This window comes from Hypanus sabinus, chromosome 5, assembly GCF_030144855.1.
Source record: "Hypanus sabinus isolate sHypSab1 chromosome 5, sHypSab1.hap1, whole genome shotgun sequence".
Taxonomy (NCBI): Eukaryota; Metazoa; Chordata; class Chondrichthyes; order Myliobatiformes; family Dasyatidae; genus Hypanus; species Hypanus sabinus.
In genome coordinates, this window is record NC_082710.1 from 53,695,948 (window position 1) to 53,709,000 (window position 13,053).

Consider the following 13,053-nt stretch of genomic DNA (forward strand, 5'->3'; position numbering starts at 1 on the left):
AATTGAAGAATTAAATCCAAATGAAATGAAGAAAGATAACATGGTTTGTCGGTAATAGCTGAGGGGACTAAAGCACATATTTAGTGGGATTCCTAGCTTAATTCCTTCAGGGCATATTTACAGTAACTTCTGCTTTGCAAACTGGAATATGACTATGGTAGTTAGTGCAGCTATGATGCTAATCCCATAAGCTTTATTTTAGTTTTTATGACAAAATACAGTATGAAAAGGGATCTAGTGCTTTCTCAGCGTATATGACAGATAAAATCTTCTCAGGCTTCCAGCTGTGTACAGGTATTGATTATAACTGATGCTTTGATGACAAACTCTGCCATCTGCAGATGAAGATGGCGGAATCTGTCATTGAAACATCGATTATAATCGATACCTATACCCGGTTGAAAACCTGAGAGGAGTTTATTTGGCAAAATACAATAAATTTAAAAAATGCTTGCATTAAACAAAGGGGAAAAAAGATGTAGAATTATCCATGTTTTTCATTTTCAGTAGATGGATGTAGAAGGATATCCTTTTAATCTGTCTTACTGTATTTGTTTATCTGGTATTTGATGTAAAATGGCACAAGCCGGTATGGAAAATAGAAAGTGTCACCCATGTGTGGTGGTGGGTGCATTTCTAAGAATGAACAGGAGCAAAAAGAGATTTATTAAGTATGTAACTGCTGGATCTTTTCTAAAAAGCAATTCCTGAAATTAGACAACAAACATCATTGGTTACTATTTTCATCTGTCACATTAACAGGGCAAAATTTAAAAAAATACAAAATATTAACTGTGATAATTGGGCCTTATGTTTGACTTAAAGAGTCACAGCAATTTTCCTCAGTCAGAAGCAGGCCAGTTAACTCTCTGAGTCAGTGCCCAACATAAAGTACCTAATTATGTACATCCTATCACCATTCTTCTGAAATTCCTATTAACTCTCACAGATTCTTTCACTCACCTACACATTGGGGAAATAAATTAATATACCAGCCAGCACATTTCTGGGATGTGGGAGGAACCTACAGCATCCAGAAGAAACCCAGGCAATCAAAGGAACAATGTACAAACTCCACACAGACGACACTGGAGGCTAGTACAGTGTGGCGGCAACCCTGCTGCTTATAAAGGGATACAAACTACTTAAATATATTTACCTGTCACATGCTAACAAAATTAAAGCAGGGATAAAAGCACTGCAGTTTTTTTAGAAGTGCCAGAATGAGAAAGTATTGAAAGCAAATCTACCTCAAGATGGATCTTCCTCATGGTTTTTCAAATAGTCCACAGTACATGCATTGACATCTTTACAATGTGAATGCTAGGTCAAATAAAAAGCAGCTGGCTTGTCATGCCTGATAATTTTTAAATTTTTTTCTAATAATTCAGTGGAATAATGGACCTGAGATATATAACAAAAAAAGAAGCCATTCTGTTCTTCCAGTCTGTGCTAATGTTTAGATTGCACCACTGCCTTTGCCCATTCTCTCAACCTCATTTTAACCTTACAACATTTATTTCTGTTCTGTACTGTTTCATGTACGGATCTACTTAATTTTGTAAATATCTTGATTCTTACCTCAAGAGCGATGGGCTGAACCTGAACTGGAGGTGAACCAGTATCTTGGCTGGGAGGTTTGCTGATGCTACTTGGGAGAGTTCCGCAGGAGGAAGGCATCCAGAGCCCCAGGTCAGTAAGGAACTATCAGACAAGAAGGAAGATGTCAGGTAAAGTTTTGAAAAGCAAAATCAAAATATATAGGTATGATGGATAGTCCGAAGTGTGAATATTTTAATACTAGGAGCATTATGGATAAAGGTGATGAACTTAGAGCTTGGATCAGTACGTGGAACTACGGTGTTGTAGCGATTACTGAAACTTAGCTGAGAGAGGGGTAGGAATGGGTGATTAATGTACCAGGTTTAGGAAAGGTGGAGGAGGAAGTAAAGGGGGGGGGGGAGGAGGAGGGTGGAATTGCACTACTAATCAGGGACAATATCACAGCTGTATTCAGGGGAGACATAATGGAGGGGGTCAGACACTAAGTCCATTTGTTTGGAACTCTGAAATAGGCAAGGTGCAATCACATTGATGGAATTGGACTACAGACCCCTAATTGCCACTGCGACATTGAGGAACAGATATGTAATCAGTTTAAGGAAATGTGTAAAAATAATAGGGTTGTTGTCACGGGGGATTTCAACTTTCCTGATATATGCTGGGACCTTCTTAGTGCAAGGGGTTTAGATGGAGCAGAATTTGTTAAGTCTACCAGGAGGGTTTCTGAAATCAACATGTGGATGGTCTAAAGAGAGGAATGTCCATACTGGACCTGGTGTTGGGTAATATGCCTGGCCAGGAGACTGACCATTCAGTGGGTCAACAGTAGGGGAACAGTGACCACAACACCTTAACTTTCAGGATAGCTTTAGATAAGGATAGGCACAGTCCTTGTGGGGGAGTTTTAAATTGGAGTATGACAAATTACGGGCATTAAGCAGGAACTAAGAAGCATTAATTGGGAACACCTTTTTTCTGGCAAGTCTACATCAGACACATGGAGGGTGTATAAAGATCAATTGCACAGAGTATAGGAAAGGTATGTTCCTGTTAGAAGGAGGGACAGGGATGGGAAATTCGAGAACCTTGGATGTCCAGAGAGGTGATGAGTTTAGTCAAGAAGAAAAAGCAAAAGTATGCAAAGCTTCAGAAGTCAGGATCAAATGAAACACATGAGGAGTTTAAAGAAGCCAGAAAAGAACTAAAGAAGGGAATAAGGAAAGCCAGGAGAGTCCATGAAAAGTCCTTGGCAAGAAGGATTAAGGTGAATCCCAAGGCATTCCATACATACATCAAGAACAAGAGGATAGGTAGGGACCACTCAAGGATAAAGAGGGGAACATTTGCTTGGATGCAGAGAATGCGAGTGAGGTACTTAATGAGTACTTTGCTTCAGTATTTAACAAGGAAAAGGATATGGAGGACAGGAGATCAGTGCTGAATGCATAAATATGTTGTGGTGTTTAGAGGTCAAGAAGGACGAAGTGTTTGGCCTCCTAATGAGTATGAAGGTGGATAAGTCTCCAGGGCCTGCTGAGACTTATCCCAGATTATTGAAAGAGTCAGGAGATGAGATTGCTCGGCCTTTGTGTCCTGTCTAGCCACAGGTGAGGTCCAAGAGGACTGACGAGTGGTTGATGTTGTACCTCTATTTAAGAAGGGAACAAGGGAAAATCCTGGGAACTATAGACTGGTGAGTCACACATCAGTTGAATGGAAATTGCTGGAGAAAATTTTTAGGGAAATGACATAGGAGCATTTGGAAACTAATGGCCTAATCAAGGAGAGCCAGCATGGCATGTGCGTGGGACGTCCTGCTTACCAAATTCATCAAATTTTTTCACAAGGTAACGAGAGAGATTGATGAGGATAGGACAGTGGATGTTGTCTACATGGATTTTAGTGAGGCATTTGACAAAGTCCTTCATGGGAGGCTAATCCAGAAGATTAAGATGCACAGATGCATGGGGTCTGCGGCAAATTGGCTGTTTGGATTCACATTGCACATAGGAGACTGAAGACAGTGGTTGAAGGAACTTATTCAAACTGGAGGTCTGTATTACTGTAGCTCTGCAGGAGTCTGTGCTGGGACCTCTACTGTTTGTGATGTATGTAAATGACCTGAATGAAAACGTAGATGGATGGGTTAGTAAACTTGCAGATGGTACCAAGATTGGTGGAGTTGTGGGTAGTGCAGAAGACTGCCAAAGAATACAGCACAATACTGATCAGTTGCAGACATGGGCTGAGAATTGGCAGATGGAGTTTAGACCATAAGACCATAAGACAATCAGATATAGGAGCAGAAGTAGGCCATTTGGCCCATCAAATCTGCATCATTCAATCATGGGTTGATCCAATTCTTCTAGTCATCCCCATTCCCCTGCCTTCTCCCGATAGCCTTTGATGCCCTGGCTAATCAAGAACATATCTATCTCTGCCTTAAATGCACCCAATGATTTGGACTCCACAGCCGCTCTTTGTATCATTGGCAAATTTAGCCACAAATCCATTAACCCCATAGTCCAAATCACTGACATATATCGTAAAAAGCAGCGGTCCCAACACTGACCCCTGTGGAACTCCACTGGTTACTGGCAGCCAGCCAAAATAGGATCCCTTTATTCCCACTCTCTGTTTTCTGCTAATCAGCCAATACCCCACTCATGCTAGTAACTCCCCTGCAGCCTCATGTGCGGCACCTTGTCAAAGGCCTTCTGAAAATCCAAGTACACCACATCTACTGCTTCTCCTTTGCCTACCCTGCTTGTGATTTCCTCAAACAATTGCATTAGGTTAGTCAGGCAGGATATTCCTTTCAGGAAACCATGCTGGCCTTGGCCTACCTTGTTATGTGCCTCCAGGTATTCCGTAATCTCATCACTAACAATTGAATCTAACAACTTTCCAACCACTGATGTCAGGCTAACAGGTCTATAGTTTCCTTTCTGCTGCCTCCCACCCTTCTCAAATAGCGCAGTAACAATTGCAATTTTCCAGTCATCCAGTACAATGCCAGAATCTATCGATTCTTGAAATATCATTGTTAATGCCTCCGCAATCTGTCCAGCTACTTCCTTCAGAAATGAGAGTGCATTCTATCAGGTCCAGGAGATTTATCCACCATCAGACCATTAATCTTCCTGAGTACCTTCTCTGTTGTAATCTTCACTGCACACTCTTCACTTCCCTGACACTCTTGATTGTCTGGTATACTGCAAATATCTTCCACTGTGAAGACTGAAGCAAAATATCCATTCAGTTCCTCTGCCATCTCTGTGTCTCTCATTAAAATATCTTCAGCATCATTTTCTATTGGTCCTATATCTACACTTAACTCTCTTTCACTCTTTATATACTGAAGAAAGCTTTTATTATTTTCTTTGATATTATTTGCCAGCTTCCTTTCATAGTTCATCTTTTCCTTCTTAATGACCTTCTTAGTTTCCTTTTGCAAGTTTTTAAAAGCTTCCCAATCCTCTATCTTGCCACTAGCTTTGGCTTCCTTGCATGCCTTCTCTTTTGCTTTTACTTTGGCTGTGACTTCACCTGTCAGCCATGGTAGTGTCCTTCTTCCATTCAAAAATTTCTTCTTATTTGGAATATATCTGTCTTGCACTTCTCACATTTTTCACAGAAACTCCAGCCATTGCTGCTTTGCTGTCCTTCCTGCTGGTATCCCTTTCCATTCAACCTTGGCCAGTTCCTCTCTCATGCCACTATAATTTGCTTTATTCCACTGAAATACTGACACATTGGAATTCAGTTTCTCCTTCTCAAATTTCAAAGTGAACTCAATCACATTGTGATCACTGTTCCCTAAGGGTTCCTTAACCTTAAGCTCTCTTCTCACCACCGGATCATTACACAACATCCAATCCAGCACAGCTGATCTGCTAGTGGGCTCAGCAACAAGTTGTTCTAAAAAGCTATCTCTCAGACATTCTACAAATTCTCTCTCTTGAGTTTAACCCAGATAAATGTGAGGTGTTGCACCTCAGTAGGGCAAATGGAGGGAGACAGTACACTGTTAAGGGTAAGATCTGCAATAGTGTGGCTGAGCTGAGAGATTTTGGGATCCAAGTCATAGTTTCACGGAAGTGGCTACACAGGCCAATATGATGGCTAAGAAAGCTTATGGAATGCTTGCTTTTATTAGTCAAAGCATTGAGTTGAAAAAATCAAGAGGTTATGTTGCAACTTTATAAAACTGCGGTTTAGGCTACATCTGGAGAATTGGGTACAGTTCTGGTCACCCCACTATAAGAAAGATGTGGAGGCTTTAGAGAGGATGCTGAAGAGGTTTACCAGGATGCTGCCTGGTTTAGAGTGATGTGCTATCATGAGAGGCTGGATAAACATGGGTAGGACGAGTGACAAAATTCTGCTTAGGAAGTTCAGGGAGTTAGGTGCAAAGTTAAAGGGCAGGACCTCCAGGGTTATGATCCAGGGTTGCTACTCGTGCCACATGCTAGTATGGCTAGGAGTAGGAAGATTGTACAGTTTAACACATGGCTCAGGAGTTGGTGTAGGATATAGGGCATAATATGTTTGGATCATTGGACTCTCTTCCAGGGAAGGCGGGGCCTGTACAGAAGGGATGACTTGCATGTGACTGAAGGGGAACTAATAACCTAGCGGTAAGCTTTGTTAATGCTGCACGGTGGGATTTAAACTAGAGTCACAGGAATATAGGTACCAGAGTGCGGAACAGTCAGTGGAGAGGTTGTGGAGGCAGATGTTGGTAAGACCTCAGACAACGTTAGGAATCAAAAGTTTGAGCATGGTTCAACTAGAGTCCTGAGCTGCATATATTTCAATGCAAGAACTATCGAAGGAAAGGTGGATAATAGTGCTGAAGATGAAGTACTTAGTTTACGAATGGAGGCAATGTGTAGTGAGCCGAGACTATTGATAGGGCAAAATTTCAGTCAACAGAATGAGTTGCTATGTAAAAGATGGACAAAATCAGAAAGGGTGTATACAAGAGCGAAGGTGTTATAGTTGAATGTGTGCAGTATATGGAATAAGGTAGATGAACTTGTAGCTCAGTTGCAGGTTGGCAGCTATGATGTTATAGACATCAATGAATCATGCCTGAAAGAAGATTATAGCTTAATGTTCAAGGATACACATTCTATCGAAAGGTCAGGCAGGAGGGCAGAGGGTGCGGCATTGCTCTGTTGGTAAAAAGATGAAATCAAATCATTAGAAAGAGGTGGCATAGGGTTGGATGGTGTTGAATCATTGTGGATAGAGTTAAAGAACTGCAAGGGTAAAAAAAACTCTGATTGGAATTGCATACAGATCCCCGAACAGTAATAATGATGTGGCCTCAAAATCACAACATGAGATGAATAATGAATGCCGAAAGGGCAATATTACAGAAGTCATGGGGGACTTCAATATGAAGGTAAAATGGGAAAATCAAGTTGGTGCTGGATTCCAGGAGGAAGAATTTCTAGAGTACTTACGAGATTGATTTTTAGAGCAGCTTTTGATTGAACCTACTAGGAGACCAGCTATTCTGGATTGAGTGTTGTGCAGTGAACCAGAATTGATTAGAGAGCTTAAGATAAAAGAAACTTCTGGGGAAAGTGATCATAATATGAAATTTCACCATGAAATTTGAGAAGGAGAAGCTAAAGTCAGGTGTATCAGTATTTCAATGGCATAAAGGGAATTAGAGTCATGAGAGAGGAGTTGGCTACAACTGATTGGAAAAGAACACGGGCAGGGATGAAGGCAGGAGCAGCAATGGCTGGAATTCTGGAAACAATTCGAAAGGTACAGGATATATACATCTCAAAGTGGAAGAAGTTTTCTAAAGTAATGATGACACAACCATGACTAACAGTGAAGTCAAAGCCAATGTAAAAGCCAAAGAGAGAGTATATAATAAAGCAAAATTTTGTGGGAAGTTAGAAGATTAGGACCCTTTTAAAAACCAATAGAAGGCAACTAAAAAAGTCACTAAGAAGGTAAAGATGGAACACAAAAGTAAGCTGGCCAATTATATTAATGAGTATGCCAAAAATCCTGCTGAAGAGTTTCAGCCTGAAACATCAACAGCTATTTTTTTACATAGATGCTGCCTGGCCTGCTGACTTCCTCCAGAATTTTGTGTGTGTTGCTCAATACTGAAAGCTTCTTCAGATATATAAAGTGTAAAAAAGAGGTGAGAGTCAATATTGGTGGAAAACAATACTGAAGAGGTAGTAATGGGGAACAAGAAAACGGCAGATGAATTGAATGAGTATTTTGAAACAATCTTCACTGTGGAAAACATTAGCAGTATGCTCAAAGTTCCAGATGTCAGGGGTCAGGATGTGTGTAAAGTTGCCATTACTAGAGCGAAAGCTCTTGGGAAACTGAAAGATCTAAAGGTAGATAACTCACCTGGACCAGATGGCATACACTCCAGAGTTCTGAAAGAGGTGGCTGAAGAGATTGTGGTGCCATTAGTAATGATCTTTCAAGAATCACTAGAGTCTGGAACTATTCCAGAAGACTGAAAATTTGGAAATGTCACTCCATTCTTCAAGAAGGGGGAGAGGCAGAAGGCAGCAAACTATAGGTCAGTTAGTTTGACCTCAGTGGTTTGGAAGATGTTGGAGTTGATTATTTAGGGTGAGGTCTCAGGGAACTTGGAGGCACATAATAAAGTAGGCCACAGTCAGCATGGTTTCCTCAAGGGAAAATCTTGCCTGACAAATCTGTTGGAATTCTTTGAAGAACTCCAAGGCATTCTACAAGTATGTGAAGAGCGAGAGGATGAGGTGTGTGAGAATAGGACCAATCAGATGCGATAGTGGAAACGTGTGCATGGAATCAGAGGAGGTAGCTTTGCTTCAGTATTCACTGGGAAAAAGACTTTGGCAGCTGTGGGGATGACTCACAGTGGATTGAAACCCTTGAGCATATAGACAATAAGAAAGAGGATATGATGGAGCTTTTGAAAAGCATTAAGTTAGATAAGTCACTGGGACCAGATGGGGTGTACCCCAGGCTACTGTGGGAAGTGAGGGAGGAGATTGCTGAGCCTCTTGCGATGATCTTTGCATCATCAATAGAGATGGCAGAAGTACCAGAGGATTGGAGGGTTCCAAATGTTCCCTTGTTCAAGACAGGGAGTAGTTATAACCCAGGAAATTATAGACCAGTGAGTCTGACTTCAGTGGTGGGCAAGTTGTTGGAGAAGATCCTGAGAGGCAGGACTTATGAACATTTGGAGAAACATAATCTGATTGGGGATAGTCAGCATGGCTTTGGCAAGGGCAGGTTGTGCTTTAGAAAAATAAAAGGCTATGCGCTAGGGAAATTTTAGGCAGTTTCTGGAGCAGGTTGCATGGTTGGCACAACATTGTGGGCCAAGGGCCTGTAATATGCTGTAGATTTCTTTGTTCTATGTTCTAAATAGCAAACAGGATAGACAAAGGAGAATCTGTTTATGTTGTGTACTTAGATTTTCAGAAGGCCTTAGACAAGGTGCCACACACGAGGCTGCTTAACAAGCTATGAGCATATGGTATTACAAGAAAAAATTTAGTATGGGTAAAGCAGTGGCTGATTGGCAGGAGGCAAAGAGTGGGAATAAAGGGAGCCATTTCTGGTTGTCTGTCAGTGACTAATAGTGTTCCACAGATGTTTGTGTTGAGACCAATTCTTTTAATGTTATATGTCAATGAGTTGGATGATAGAATTGATGAGTTTGCTGCAAATCTTGCAGATGATATGAAGATATATGGAAGAGCAGGTAGTTTTGAGGCTACAGAAGAACAGATTAGGAAAATGGTCAAGGAAATGGAAGATGGAATACAGTGTTGGGAAGTGTATGGTCATGTACTTTGGTAGAAGAAATTCTGCTCCTATATCTTATGGTCTTATCTTCTATGTAACCAGTTCCAACCATAGTAAACTTTACATTCCATTGAAGAACTTTCTCTTAACTTCACCGTGGTATTTATCATTAAAGGTGTACAGAAAGATGCTTGTAGGAGGTGTATCCTTAATGGTTTGAGACTAAATTTGCCTAGATATCATGTACCCTACATTGCTTTAAATACTTGGAAAGGTATGGGTTGTAGGAAATTACTTCAGATCAAGGACTCATAGACTTGCTCATGAAAGCTGTGGCATGTATTTGTCTGGTTCAAATAAGTTTCTGGTCAATAGTAACCAGGGTCATTGGTAATATGGGATATGATATTAAAAATGTCATTGAATATTATGGAGAGGGGGTCAGATTTTCTCATGTTGGAGATTGTCACTGTTTGAAAGTACTGTAGCTTGGGTGTAAATTTCCTTAAGCTTGGCCAGGTCTTGATTCTTGTAGTCAAATTGAGTTTTACTATCCTTGGAGTTGCAAGTGTGAGTGAACACTGTGTAACCACGAGGAAATTTCTTGACTTTTGAAGGAAGGCTTTCCATGCAGCATCCAAAGATGGTTAGGATTGGAATACTTTTGCAACAATGGTCTGGGGCTGCTGTGATTGGGTTCCAACAACTACAGCTGTTGGCCTGTGTGGTAGATATGACTCTGTCTCAAACACCACCAGTCCTGATTCTCATCAATGTTACGTATGAGAAAACTTATTAGGTTTGGTTTGTGCTTCTTTCTATAAAATGTGGCCTTAATGTCAAGGTCTCTCACTCCCAATTCATCTCCAACATTCAACCTTCTCAGTCATGGAAGTTGCCTCTTTTGATGTCCAGAGCAAAGTAGTCCTGATGGAATCTGAACTAAGCAGAGGTGAGCAGTCTATTGGTTGTGGTGAAATATTGGTAGTCCATTTTATAACTTTACTAATTGATGGCTGAAGAGGAGGAAGTAATTAAATTTGATTATCTTTCTTCTGTACATAAGATTTGGAGGGTTGTTTATAAATCTGTCTCTTTCTTTGAGGAAGCAGTTCAGAGAGGAGACAAGAGATGATTGGGTTGTCTGATAAAGAAAGATTGGAATTGACTGGGCTTGATTCTGCTGAGTTTAAAGAGTGAGAGGCAACATGAAAAATACAAGGTCCTGACAAATCTTGACAGTGAATGTGTTAAGATTTCATCTAGAACTGGCAGTCATTGTTTGGGTATTTTTTCTCTCAGAGGACTGTGAATCACTGATACTCTGTTCCTCAAGGGCAGTGGAGGCAGACTGTTTGAATATTTTTCAACAACGAAGGCTTACCAAGAACAGGTTGGAATATAGAGCCCACTCCTGCTCCAAATTCATATGTTTGGTTGTTCATAAGATTTATCAGACCAGTCTTCACATAGTCAGGTAGATGTTAATACTAGTAGTAATTTGGAGGGTCCTAACACTGGGAAATTACTCTTTAGCCCACTCCAGCTGTACAACCTAAATCTTTTATGTGTGTCATCCAACTTATATCTGTTTTGAAGGATTTTAAGGACCTATTTCTCCAATTTTTTTCAGCACAAAGAATATCAAAGAATTGATGGAAGGGAAATAGCTCAACTAAAGGAAGACACACACTTGCACTTAATAACAAAACATCCCATGGCTCAAAGGAAGAATAAAATGTAAAGAAATTATGTAACAAAAATCCTTATCTGTTTCCCTATGAGGGTATGATTGCATGCTTCCTGAAGCTGTCACCACTACCAAAAGAAATCTCTAGAAAAATAAACACATCCGATTTATAATGAATGCAATTCCTATTGTATTTTCTCTCCAGAAAGTACTATTGCCTTGTTGAGTGAGGGTGTATACACAGTTTTCAGATCTCAGCCAAGTCTGTTTTCTCACTGCATACTAAAACATGCATGAAATTCTCTTGTATCTCCTCTGTCAGGTACTATTTTCAGTATATTTATATTTCCAATAAATCACATTGCGTGAAACTGGTTCGATGGTTTTGACCTTTTCCAGCACAGGTGCAAAAAGGATGGATAGGCTTGTAACAGAGAAAAATGAGGTCAGTGACTTTGAATAAAGCTTTACAGATATATATCCCACATAGTCCAGTACTTTGGATTTTTAAGTAAAATGAGCAAAAAGAAATTGAATAAAACACTTTTTGAAAATAAATTTCATCTGTGTGCTGTTTATAAAGATATAATAAATGCTGGTATAGGTAATTTTGATGCAACAAGGGAAGGTGGCTTCTGAGAGATCTAGTGCAACTAAATTTATCTTCTGTCAAAAGCATGTCTAGACTTAGGGAATATCCTTCAGTTAGCTGAATAAATCTACATTGTTTCCCTTTGACTATCTTCTACAAAATATGTTGTGTAACTTTCAGTATTTAATCATAAAAACATGGTATTGTTACAGTGCAGAAGTCCATTTGACCCATTAATTACACTTGTATGTTGATGTCTTCTGCTACTATAGCCCTCCTACTGCAAAGTTCAATGTGCTGTGCACTAAGAAATGCTCCTCTGCACACCACTGTTGTAATGCGTGGTTACTTGAGTTGCTGTCTCCAGATTAGCGATGACTCAAATCACCCTGTCTGGCACCAATGATCATTCCAAGGAAAAGGTCACTTAGATTATATTTCTTCCCCAAACTGAACCTCTTGACCATGTCTACATGCTTCTATGCATTGAGAAGCTGCCACATGATTAGATAATTGCATCAATGAGCATATATTAAGTGTACAGGTGTACCTAGAAAAGCAGCCACTGGATGTATACTCTGGATTCAAGTAATGAAATTTGTCACTCCTATTCTCCTGCTCATTTCCCCCAAATCCCTGCAAGTTGTTTTACTCCTAAACACATTCCTATTTAGACTTCTAATTGATTCTGTTTCGATCACCTTTATTTACAGATTACAACCACCTCTGTGCAAAATAAGCCTTTGCTTAAGATTTGAAAACTGTGCCCAACCTCCCATTCACCAAAGTGTATTGCTTTCTCTATTTACCCTAGTTAAATCATGCATCTCTTTTAGTTCTTCTCTTAATCTTCCTGCTGCAAAATAGACTGTAGATTAGCAGTCCCCTGGCTTAATTTGAGTTATTTTTAAATATTTTCGAAGCATTACAATACAAATCTTGTAACACCATCATGGATAAAGACATGGTATTTTGAATGCCAGCCATTCGCCAAGAGTAATGTGGTGGGTTCATCTGTACAATTCCCCATGTAAATGCTAAAGGGAATCACAACCCAATCTCCTCGATTTTGAAATAGCTTCTGCTTTTCCAGTTGATAAAAAAGAAGCAATCTGCTAAGCAGACAGACAGACAGATACAGCAATCCTCAGGCCAAAATTATCTGCTTTAAACTTCTATTGAGAAGTCACATTGATTATACAGGGAGGCCATGGAGTTTTCTACAGGAAATGTTGAAAACTTAGAAGGAAATACTCTTTTTAGATTTCTCATACAGAGCAGAGCAGAGCAGAATTACCCAGATATAATTTCCATTTCTACTCATTATTGTAACTCATACAATGAGGAAAGGGGAAACAACAAATAACAGAGCATTTTAATTCCCAACAAAATAAATTAATTATTGAAA

General features: G+C 39.9%; 1 long non-coding RNA gene across 2 annotated transcripts in view; it reads left to right on the top strand.

The window, feature by feature from the left end:
* The window catches only part of LOC132393692 (uncharacterized), a 123,364-nt gene extending 111,670 nt beyond the window's left edge, over positions 1 to 11,694 (top strand). For both annotated transcript variants that reach the window (XR_009512040.1, XR_009512039.1), the window contains 2 exons: positions 1,588 to 1,692; positions 10,997 to 11,694. This is a non-coding gene — a long non-coding RNA (uncharacterized LOC132393692). The remainder of the gene's footprint in view (positions 1 to 1,587; positions 1,693 to 10,996) is intronic.
* The last annotated feature ends 1,359 nt before the right edge of the window (positions 11,695 to 13,053 follow it).